Source organism: Pseudoliparis swirei, chromosome 1, assembly GCF_029220125.1.
Source record: "Pseudoliparis swirei isolate HS2019 ecotype Mariana Trench chromosome 1, NWPU_hadal_v1, whole genome shotgun sequence".
NCBI lineage: Eukaryota > Metazoa > Chordata > Actinopteri > Perciformes > Liparidae > Pseudoliparis > Pseudoliparis swirei.
Genome location: NC_079388.1, coordinates 21,679,372 through 21,690,415, shown reverse-complemented (window position 1 = coordinate 21,690,415; position 11,044 = coordinate 21,679,372).

The window sequence follows — 11,044 nt, the reverse complement described above, 5'->3', positions numbered from 1 at the left end:
CCCCTGGTGGTCATGAGAGAGAATGCAGCTTCAACACATGAAGCATAGACTTCTATACAACCAGAGGAGGCCCCTGGTGGTCAGGAGAGAGAATGCAGCTTCAGCATGAAGCATAGACTTCCATACAACCAGGAGTCGCTCCCTGGTGGTCAGGAGAGAGAATGCAGCTTCAACACATGAAGCATAGACTTCTATACAACCAGAGGAGTCGCCCCCGGTGGTCAGGAGAGAGAGTGCAGGTTTAACACATGAAGCATAGACTTCTATACAACCAGAGGAGTCGCCCCCGGTGGTCAGGAGAGAATGCAGCTTCAACACATGAAGCATAGACTTCTATACAACCAGAGGAGTCGCCCACGGTGGTCAGGAGAGAGAGTGCAGGTTTAACACATGAAGCATAGACTTCTATACAACCAGAGGAGTCGCCGGTGGTCAGGAGAGAGTGCAGGTTTAACACATGAAGCATAGACTTCTATACAACCAGAGGAGTCGCCCCCTGGTGGTCAGGAGAGAGAATGCAGCTTCAACACATGAAGCATAGACTTCTATACAACCAGAGGAGTCGCCCACGGTGGTCAGGAGAGAGAGTGCAGGTTTAACACATGAAGCATAGACTTCTATACAACCAGAGGAGTCGCCCCCTGGTGGTCAGGAGAGAGAATGCAGCTTTAACACATGAAGCATAGATTTCTATACAACCAGAGGAGTCGCCCCCTGGTGGTCAGGAGAGAGAGTGCAGCTTTAACACATGAAGCATAGACTTCTATACAACCAGAGGAGTCGCCCCCTGGTGGTCAGGAGGGAGAATGCAGCTTCAACACATGAAGCATAGACTTCTATACAACCAGAGGAGTCGCCCCCGGTGGTCAGGAGAGAGAGTGCAGGTCTAACACATGAAGCATAGACTTCTATACAACCAGAGGAGTCGCCCCCTGGTGGTCAGGAGAGAGAATGCAGCTTCAACACATGAAGCATAGACTTCTATACAACCAGAGGAGTCGCCCCCTGGTGGTCAGGAGGGAGAATGCAGCTTCAACACATGGAGCATATACTTCTATACAACCAGAGGAGTCGCCCCCTGGTGGTCAGGAGAGAGAATGCAGCTTTAACACATGAAGCATAGACTTCTATACAACCAGAGGAGTCGCCCCCTGGTGGTCAGGAGGGAGAATGCAGCGTCAACACATGAAGCATAGACTTCTATACAACCAGAGGAGTCGCGGTGGTCAGGAGAGAGTGCAGGTTTAACACATGAAGCATAGACTTCTATACAACCAGAGGAGTCGCCCCCTGGTGGTCAGGAGAGAGAATGCAGCTTCAACACATGAAGCATAGACTTCTATACAACCAGAGGAGTCGCCCCTGGTGGTCAGGAGGAGAATGCAGCTTCAACACATGGAGCATAGACTTATACAACCAGAGGAGTCGCCCCTGGTGGTCAGTATGTTTGACTTTCTCACCGTAGGCAGAGTCGGCTGCAGACTCCTGGTTCTGTGTCGTCGTCAACACATTGTCTGTAAAAAAACAACAACAACAACAGGGTCACACCCCTCCCGTGGCGTTCCTGTTGCATCACTTCCTGCGCTGCCCTCACCGTGGCAGCCGTCGGGGGGGGGCGGGGCGGGGGCGTGGTCTCCCTCGATGTCCTGGTCGAAGCCGGCCCTGCAGACACAGAGAGAGGCTGCAGCAGTCCATCGGAGGGCGGGGAGGCGGCGCCTCGTCTCACGCCGGTTGCCGTGGGTTACCGTTGCCGGGGCAATTAATCGATGATGTGCATCCAGATAAGGAGGCGAGACGAAGCTAATGAGATGCTGTCGCACGGGCATCCTTCACTCTGAAGGAGACTCAGAGGTCAGAGGTCAGAGGAGAGCAACCCCACACAGGACACCTATCCACCAATCAGGGCCAGAGGAAGGTTCCCCTCGTCCAATCAGAGGCCAGACGGAGACAAAGGGGCGAGACCCTCAGGGAGCACATATACATATATATATACACATGTATATATATGCATATATATATGCATATATATATACATATATATATATTACATCACATGTCATTTAGCAGACGCTTTTATCCAGCGACTTCCAATAAGTGCATTTCAACCTAGAGTACAAACCAAGAACAACAAGAACACAGGAAGCAACACTTCTCAACTCAGTCGAACCACAAAAGCACCACAATAAGTGCCATCCCAGTGCCACTGTAGTGCAAATCTGTGTTTTAATCCAGGTATAGTCGGAAAAGATGTGTTTTCAGTCTCAGGCGGAAGATGTAGAGACTTCCTGCTGTCCTGATGTCAGTGGGGAGCTCGTTCCACCACTGAGGAGCAGGACAGCAAACAGTCTGGATGTAGAGTGATGAGCTCGAGGTGCAGGAGGCACAAGACGATTGGCTGTTGCCGAGCGGAGCGAACGTGCCGGGGTGTACGGTGTGACCACATCCCGGATGTAGACGGGGCCCGATCCGTTTAGAGCACGGTACCAAGAACCAGTGTTTTGAAGCGGATGCTGCTCCACCGGTAACCATGAAGAGATCGAAGGAGCGGAGTGGTGTGGGGGAATTTCGGGAGGCTGAAGACCAGTCAAGCTGCTGCATTCTGGATGAGCTGCAGAGGTCGGATGGCCTTAGCAGGTAGACCAGCCAGGAGGGAGTTGCAGTAGTCAAGGCGTGAAATGACCAGAGCCTGGACCAGAACCTGTGCCGCCTTCTGAGTAAGAAGAGGCCGTATTCTCCTGATGTTGTGCAGCATGAACCTACAGGAACGCGTCGTCACAGCGATGTTGGCCGTCAGGTTGACTGTCTAGTGTCACCCCGAGGTTCCTGGCAGTCAGGGTAGGGGCCAACACAGAGCTGGTGAAGGTGGTAGTCAGGTCATGGGTGGGGGAGCCTTTCCCTGGAAGGAATAGTAGCTGGGTCTTGTCAGGGTTGATCTTCAGGTGGTTAGCAGACATCCACTGAGAGATGTCGGTCAGACAGGCAGAGATTCGCGCCGCCACCCGTGTTTCGGCCGGTGGAAACGAGAAGATCAGTTAGGTGTCGTCAGCATAGCTATGGTAGGAGAAGCCATGCGAGCAGTAATGACAGAGCCGAGAGAATTTGTGTACAGAGAAGAGGAGGGGACCCAGGACGGAGCCTTGAGGAACCCCAGTAGTGAGAGGAAGAGGAGGGGACCCAGGACAGAGCCTTGAGGAACCCCAGTAGTGAGAGGAAGAGGAGGGGACCCAGGACGGAGCCTTGAGGAACCCCATAGTGAGAGAAGAGGAGGGGACCCAGGACGGAGCCTTGAGGAACCCCAGTAGTGAGAGGACAAGGATCAGACACAGATCCTCTCCAAGTTACCCGGTAAGTGTGGTCGTTAAGGTAGGAAGAGAAAAGAGCGAGTGCAGTGCCTGAGATCCCCAGATCCTGAAGAGAAGAGATAAGGATCTGGTGGTTCACGGTGTCAAATGCTGCAGAAAGGTCTAGAAGGATAAGGACAGAGGAGAGAGAGGCTGCTCTAGCAGTGTGAAGCTGCTCAGAGACAGCAAGGAGGGCAGTCTCTGTCGAGTGGCCTTGAATCCAGACTGGTGAGGGTCAAGAAGGCTGTTACTGTGGAGATAGGAGGACACTTGGCTCAAGAGAGCTCGCTCCAGAGTTTTGGAGAGAAAAGGAAGAAGAGAGACCGGTCTGTAGTTGCTGACTCCAGACGGGTCGAGGTGGTTTCTTCAGGAGAGGGTTGACTCTCGCCTCCTTCAGAGAGTTAGAAACAGCCAGTTGAGAGGGAGCTGTTAATAAGATGGGTGAGGAAGGTCAGAAGGTCAGGAGCAACAGTCTGGAGAATGGGAGACGGGACGGGGTCAAGGGCGCAGGTGGTCGGTCGAGCTGAGGTCACCAAGCTAAGAACTTGATTGGGAGACAAGGGGGTGAAAGGAAAGAGGGGGGGGTGAAGAAGTTAGTGTTGGTGAGGTGATAGAAGATGGATTAGTAAAGGAGGAGCGGATGTCGTCCATCTTCTTTGTAAAGTAGTCGACAAAGTGGCAAAAGGGTGGAAGGAGGAGGGGCCAGGGGGGATCAAGGAGGTTGGAAAAGATAGAGAAGAGTTTTTGGGGTTAGAAGGAAGACTGAATTTTGGTCAGGTAGAACGAGCTTTTGGCTGCAGAGATAGAGGAAGAGAAGGAGGAGAGGAGAGATTGATAGAAGAGCAAGTGACACGTACTTGATACCCGGCGCCATGTTGGCACAACTCCCGGTCCGCAGCCAGATGCAGTACGGGTCACGAGAGGCAAGGCAGGCTCTGAGGGGGAGAGAGAGAGAGGGGAGATCTCTCTCTCTCTCTCTCTCTCTCTCTCTCACCCCTGCAGGCCCCCTGCGTGGGCAGCTGGGCGACCCGGACCACGAGCTGCTGAAGGCCACGAACAGGGCCTGGTGGTCCTTGTCCAGCCTCTAGAACCCAGAACCCTCCTGTCCTGCTGACCCTGAACGTCGCACCTGGACACAGACGTGAGGCAGAGGACCCGGACGACCGAGCGCTCTCCCCGGGTCTCACCTGGACGGGTTAGACGAGGCCAGATCCGGAGGCTCAGCAGGGAGGGCGCTGTCAGGCCAGAGAGCTGGACAGAGAGGAGGCCCGCCGGAGCCCAGGAACACCAGTCCGGTCCTTGAAGGCAAGCGCCGGCTGACCAGAGCGATCTGGGTCAGGACCTGCGAGAGAGGACAGAGACCACATGGGACCCAGACCAGAGGACCTGGACACGCGGGTGACCCGGTTCTCAGCCCCCTCCACCCGCCAAAGGGAGCTCAGCCTGCAGGTCTCAAAGGTCAAGGTCAACAGGTCAGGGGATGTCAGGACAGCCTGCCCAATCGGAATGGTCAGGCGGTGACCTCTAGCTCTCTCTGACCTCCTGATTGGATGAAAAGTGAGCGGTCAAAGCAGGAGAGTCGTGACTTGTCATGCCCCAAAGATTGAGTTCAGGCTGTGCTGTTAGGCCGAAGTGGGAGAAGAACCTTATGTGGAGACGCCTGACCTGACCGTGCTCACCTGCTGGAAGGTCTGGTGAAGCAGGGCCGCTGGTTGACGGCAACAACGGCCTCGTGCATCAGGCGGCCTCTTGCATCAGGGATGGGCAGCAGTAACCGTCTCGTCAGGGAATTGGAACTGACAAAGGAGTCTGTGCGGATGCCGCCTGCAAGAGTGATACCTCCGGGGTCAGAAGTGAGCCGCGACCGATTTGGTGAAACAGGCCACGGGTCTGAGGGGAGGGGCGAACTGTAGAGCTCAGCAACAGGCCCCGGGTCTGAGGGGGGCAGACTGCAGAGCCTGGTGCAACAGGCCCCGGTCTGAGGGGGGGTACTGTAGAGCCTGCGCAACAGGCCCCGGTCTGAGGGGGTCAGACTGGAGCCTGGTGCAAAGAAGCCGGGTCTGGGGTTGGCTGACTGTAGAGCCTGGTGCAACAGGCCCGGGTCTGAGGGGGCAGACTGTCAAGCCTGGTGCAGCAGACGCCAGGTCTGAGGGGGCAGAATGAGCCTGGTGCAACAGGGCCCCGGTCTGAGGGGGGCAGACTGTAGAGTTACACACAGGCCCTGGGTCTGAGGGGAGACCCTGGGGGCCTCACACTGGGTCAAAGGGGACCTGCTCCTCGGGACCCACGAAGACTCGGAAGACTCCTATGTCTTTGTCCTCCGAGTCTCAAACTCCGACGAGAACTCCGATGTCTTTGTCCTCGAGTCCTGAGCTCCAGCGGAAGACTCCTATGTATTTGTCCTCCGAGTCGACTCCAGCGGAAGACTCCGATGTCTTTGTCCTCCGCGTCTCGACTCACTTGGAGAACTCCTGTAAACTGTCCTCAGAGTCGACTCCAAGAGAACTCCTATGTCTTTGTCCTCCAGTCTCGACTCCGGCCGGAGAACTCCTATGTCTTTGTCCTCAGTCTCGACTCCGGCGACTCTATGTCTTTGTCCTCAGGTCTCGACTCAGGCGGGCTCCTATGTCTTGTCCTCCAGTCAGCTCCAGCCAGGAAGACTCCTATGTCTCTTTGTCCTCAGTCTCGACTCCGGCGGAAGACTCCTATGTCTTTGTCCTCAGTCTCGACTCCCGACGGAAGACTCCTATATTTTGTCCTCAGTCTAAAACTCCGGCCGGAAGACTCCTATGTCTTTGTCCTCCGAGTCTAGAACTCGGCGGGCTCTATGTCTTTTGTCCTCCAGTCTCGGCTCCGACGGAAGACTCTATGTCTTTGTCCTCGAGTCTCGACTCAGCCAGAAGACTCCTATGTCTTTGTCCTCCGGAGTCTCGACTCGACGGTGGAGACTCTATGCTTTGTCCTCCAGTCTCGGCTCGACGGAGAACTCCCTGTAGCCACTTTGTCCTCGAGTCGACTCCGGCGGAACTCTATGTCTTTGTCCTCCGAGTCTCGACTCGTGCGGAAGACTCCTATGTCTTTGTCCTCCGAGTCCTAGAGCTCGACGGAAGACTCCTGTCTTTGTCCTCAGTGTCTAAACTCAGCGGAAGAACTCCTATGTCTTTGTCCTCCGAGTCTCGACTCCGTGGAGAAGACTCTGTCTTTGTCCTCAGTCTCAAACTCCCGACGGAAGACTCCTATGTCTTTATCCTCGAGTCTCGACTCCGGCGGAAGACTCCTATGTCTTTGTCCTCGAGTCTCGACTCCGACGGAGAAACTCCTGTGTCTTTGTCCTCGAGTCTGCGACTCAGCGGAAGACTCTGTCTTTGTCCTCGAGTCTAAACTCGGCGGAAGACTCCTATGTCTTTGTCCTCCAGTCTCGACTCGACGGAAGACTCTCCTATGTCTTCCTCCTCCGAGTCCTAAACTCCGGCGGGAAGACTCCTATGTCTTTGTCCTCCGAGTCTCTAGAGAAACTCGGCCAGGAGAACTCCTATGTCTTCCTCGAGTCTCCGACTCCCGTGGAGAACTCTATGTCTTTTGTCCTCCGAGTCTTAAAGTCCGATGGCCTTTACAGCCTGACGCTAAAGACCGATCGGTTATGAGCCAAAGTTGAAGATTGCCAATTACCTCCTTGGCCCGTTGACACAGCCTTGCTGAATTGGTATTCAAGTGACACTCAGTGAAGATTCAGGTGTCAGTAATCAGGACACACCTCTCTACCAAAACCGATCCTACAACAGTACAGACCAACAATCCAGCAGCTCCTAGAGCAACAAATGCAACGGTAACTCAGCGGATAAACTAATCTAAAGACACTTGGCAGGATCCAAGTAGTCAGTAGTCTCGCCTCACAGGTAGAAAATGCACACTGTATATATATGTATATGTCATTATATATATATGTGTATTTCGAGATAAAACAGGAAGTGACCGTACTTGATACCAGGCGCCATGTTAGCACAACTCGGTCCGCCAGCCAGATGCAGTACGGATCACGAGCAAGGCAGGCTCTGGAGAATCTCTCTCTCTCTCTCTCTCTCTCTCTCTCTCTCTCTCTCTCTCTCTCTCTCACCCCTGCAGGCCCGTGGCGGCAGCGGCCAGCGGAGACCCGGACCGCGCCCAGCTGCTGAGGCCACGAACAGGGCCTGGTGGTGTGTCCAGCTCTGGACCCAGAACCCTCCTGTCCTGACCCTGAGCATCGCTTTTGGACACAGAGCGTGAGGCGGTTCAGGACCCGGACAGGCGCCCCCCTCCCGGGTCTCACCTGGGCGGGTTGTGAGCACGTGATGTCCTCCAGCAGCGCGACCGGCGCCCGTCGTCGGGCGGCGTGCTGGCCAGGGCCTTCAGGACCCGGCCTACCGCAAGACCCAGGAACACCGCAGTCCGGTCCTTGAAGAGGCCCGGCCCGGCGTCCACCGCGATCCTGGGTCAGCTTGGACCTCAAAGGGACAAGACCACATGGGACCCAGACCGAGGAGGACCCTGAACCTGTGACAGGACCGGTTCTCTGTTTACTCCACCCGCCAAGGCTTCCAGCCTGCAGGTCTCAAGGTCAAGGTCAACAGGTCACAGAGATGTCAAGGGATGGCCTGCCAATCGGAGCTAGTCAGAGGCGGTGACCTCTAGCTCCTCTCGACCTCCTAATTGGATGAAGAACAGCCCCTCGCTGCTGCCCGGTTGGTCGGCCAGTGTCGGCGCCCAAGTTGAGTTCAGGCTGTGTGCTGTTAGGCTGGTGGGAGAAGAACCTTTATGTGGAGGCGTCTGACTGACGTGCTCACCTGCTGGAGGTCCTGGTGAAACAGGGCCGCTGGTTGGCGGGGCGGCCGCAAATGCATCAGGGGTGAGCCTTGATGGCGCCAGCGTCTGATCAGGGGGTGAACCCGGCGAGCCTGGAAGTCTGCGCTTGGACCCGTCGCCCGCACAGGCCCAGGTGTCTGAGGGGGGCGAACTGTAAACCCTGGTGCAACAGGCCCGGGTCTGAGGGGGCAGACTGTGAAACCTGGTGCAACAGGCCCCGGGTCTGAGGGGGGGCAGACTGTAGAGCCTGGTGCAACAGGCCCGAGATCTGAGGGGCAGACTGGCAGGAGCCTGGTGCAACAGGCCCAGGTCTGAGGGGGCAGACTATGAGGCCTGGTGCAACAGGCCCCGGTCTGAGGGGGGCAGACTGTAGGCCTGGTGCAACAGGCCCCGGGTCTGAGGGGGGCAGACTGTAGAGCCTGGTGCAACAGGCCCTGGGTCTGAGGGGCAGACCTGGGGCCTCACCTGGGTGGGGAGGACCTGCTCCTCGGGACCCGAGGCGTCCAGGCAGCGTCGGTAGCCAGCAGGCGACGAGCAGCCTTCTCGATGTCGATCAGGTAGAAGGCGCCTGCGGCCGGGCAGGATGGGGGAACAGCGGTGATTTCTAGATTAAGAGAAAGCGAGAAGAAGAAGAGAGGCGGAACCTGTTGGCCTCTGCGTGTGAGGCGACCACATGGGCATGGTTGAGCCACCAGCCACGCCCAGCTCAGAGGACATCAGTAGAAGAAGGAGTCACCGGGAGGGAGCAGTTGAGGCAGGCCTGGACACACACACACACACACACACAGAGGCACACACACACACAGAGGGCACACACACACACACACAGGAGAGACACACACAGAGACACACACAGAGAGACACACACAGAGACACACACATAGACACACACACAGAACACACACACACACACACAGAGATTTACACAGACACACACAGAAACACACACACACACAGAGACACACACGAGACACACACACAGAGACTGCACACAGAGACACACACACACAGAGACACACACGCACAGACACACACACACAGAGACACACACACAAACAGAGACACACACACACAGATACACATACACAGACACACACAGACACACACACACACACACACACAGGAACACACACACACAGGGAACACACACACACACACACAGAGACACACACACACAGAGACACACACACACAGTTGAGGCATGAGACCAGAGGGCGTACTCGTGTCCATATGTCTCTAATCCTTGTTGCTTGTGTCCTCCATGTCCATGTGTCCTCGTGTCTTAGCCAATCCCTCATGTCCCTCTATGTCCTCATGGCCCCTTGTGTCCTCATGTCCTTGTGTCCTCATGTCCTTGTGTCCTCGTGTCCTCATGTCCCCTCACCTTGAGAAGGTCAGTGTCTCCAGGACTCTAGAGTGAACCTCGTCATCGTTCTTACAGACCCGGGCGCTGAGAAGACACCTGGAAAGTGATCAGGCACACACACACACACACACACACACACACACACACACACCACACACACACCACAGACAAACGCATCACAGGCACACCACTAGACACACCATAGACAGGCCACCACAGACAGGCACCACTGGCACAGACCGTTGCCACTGACATACAGACAGACACTGGCCTGAACAGACACACCACACACAGACACACCACCCTGGGGCACACCACACTGGGCCTGCACAGACACACACACAGGCCACACCTGGGCCACCACACACCACTGGACAGGGCACACCACAGACAGGCACACCACACTGGCCTGAACAGACTGCACACCACCAAGACAGAGCCTGGCCACACAGAGCAAACACACCACACACGACACCACAGTACACACACACAAACAGAGCACACCACACAAACCACACACACACCTTGCCCAGGCGGTGTTCTCCACTCTTGATCTCACTGGGAGAGTGGGCGTAGTTACCGTGGTCGATGGGCGTGAAGGAGTGAGGCTCTGAAGAAGAAGAAGAAGAAGAAGAAGAAACAGTTCCAGCCAATTCAACCCACATCATGCCTATCATCTCAAATAATTCTCTTGGCTTCTTCAGTTCAGTTACTAGAATTCGAGCAATGCTAACAGCTGCATGCTAGCGGCTGCAATGTAATGGATCCAATACTACTTGGCTGCATCCGCTCATGGGTCCAGCATGCTAACAATGACATCTTAACGGCACGCATGCTAATGGATCCATGCTAACGGCTGCATGCTAATGGTTCCATATGCGCAACTGCATGCTAATGGATCCATGCTCACGGCTGCGTACTGGCTGCATGTAATGGAGCGCATGCTAATGGTTTGTACTGGTTGCTGTATACTAACTGCTCAGTGCTAAATTATGATGTTTTCTGATTAAAACTGATTGGCCTCGAAAATGCTGACCCCAGTGTGACCTCAGTGTGACAGTGTGACCCCAGTGTGACCTCAGTGTGACAGTGTGTGTGACCCCAGTGTGACCTCAGGCGACGGAGGTGTGTTGGTGTGACCTCAGTGTGACAGTACGGCCCCAGTGTGACCCCAGTGTGACCCGTGTGACCCCAATTGACCTCAGTGGTACAATTCGGCCCGTGTGACCCAGTGTGACCTGGTGTAAACCGTGCTTGACCCCAGTGTGACTGGTGACATTCTTGACCTCAGGTGTGACCTCAGTGTGACCTCGGTGCTTGGGCTGAGTGGCCTCAGTGACCCCAGTGTGACCTCAATTGACCCCAGTGTGACCTCGGTGACCGTGGCCTCGGTGACCCAGTGTGACCAGTGCTTGGCCTCAGGTGGCCTGACCGTGTGGCGACCTGGTGACCCAGTGTGACCTCAGCGACCCCAGTGTGACCCGTGAGTGTGACCAGT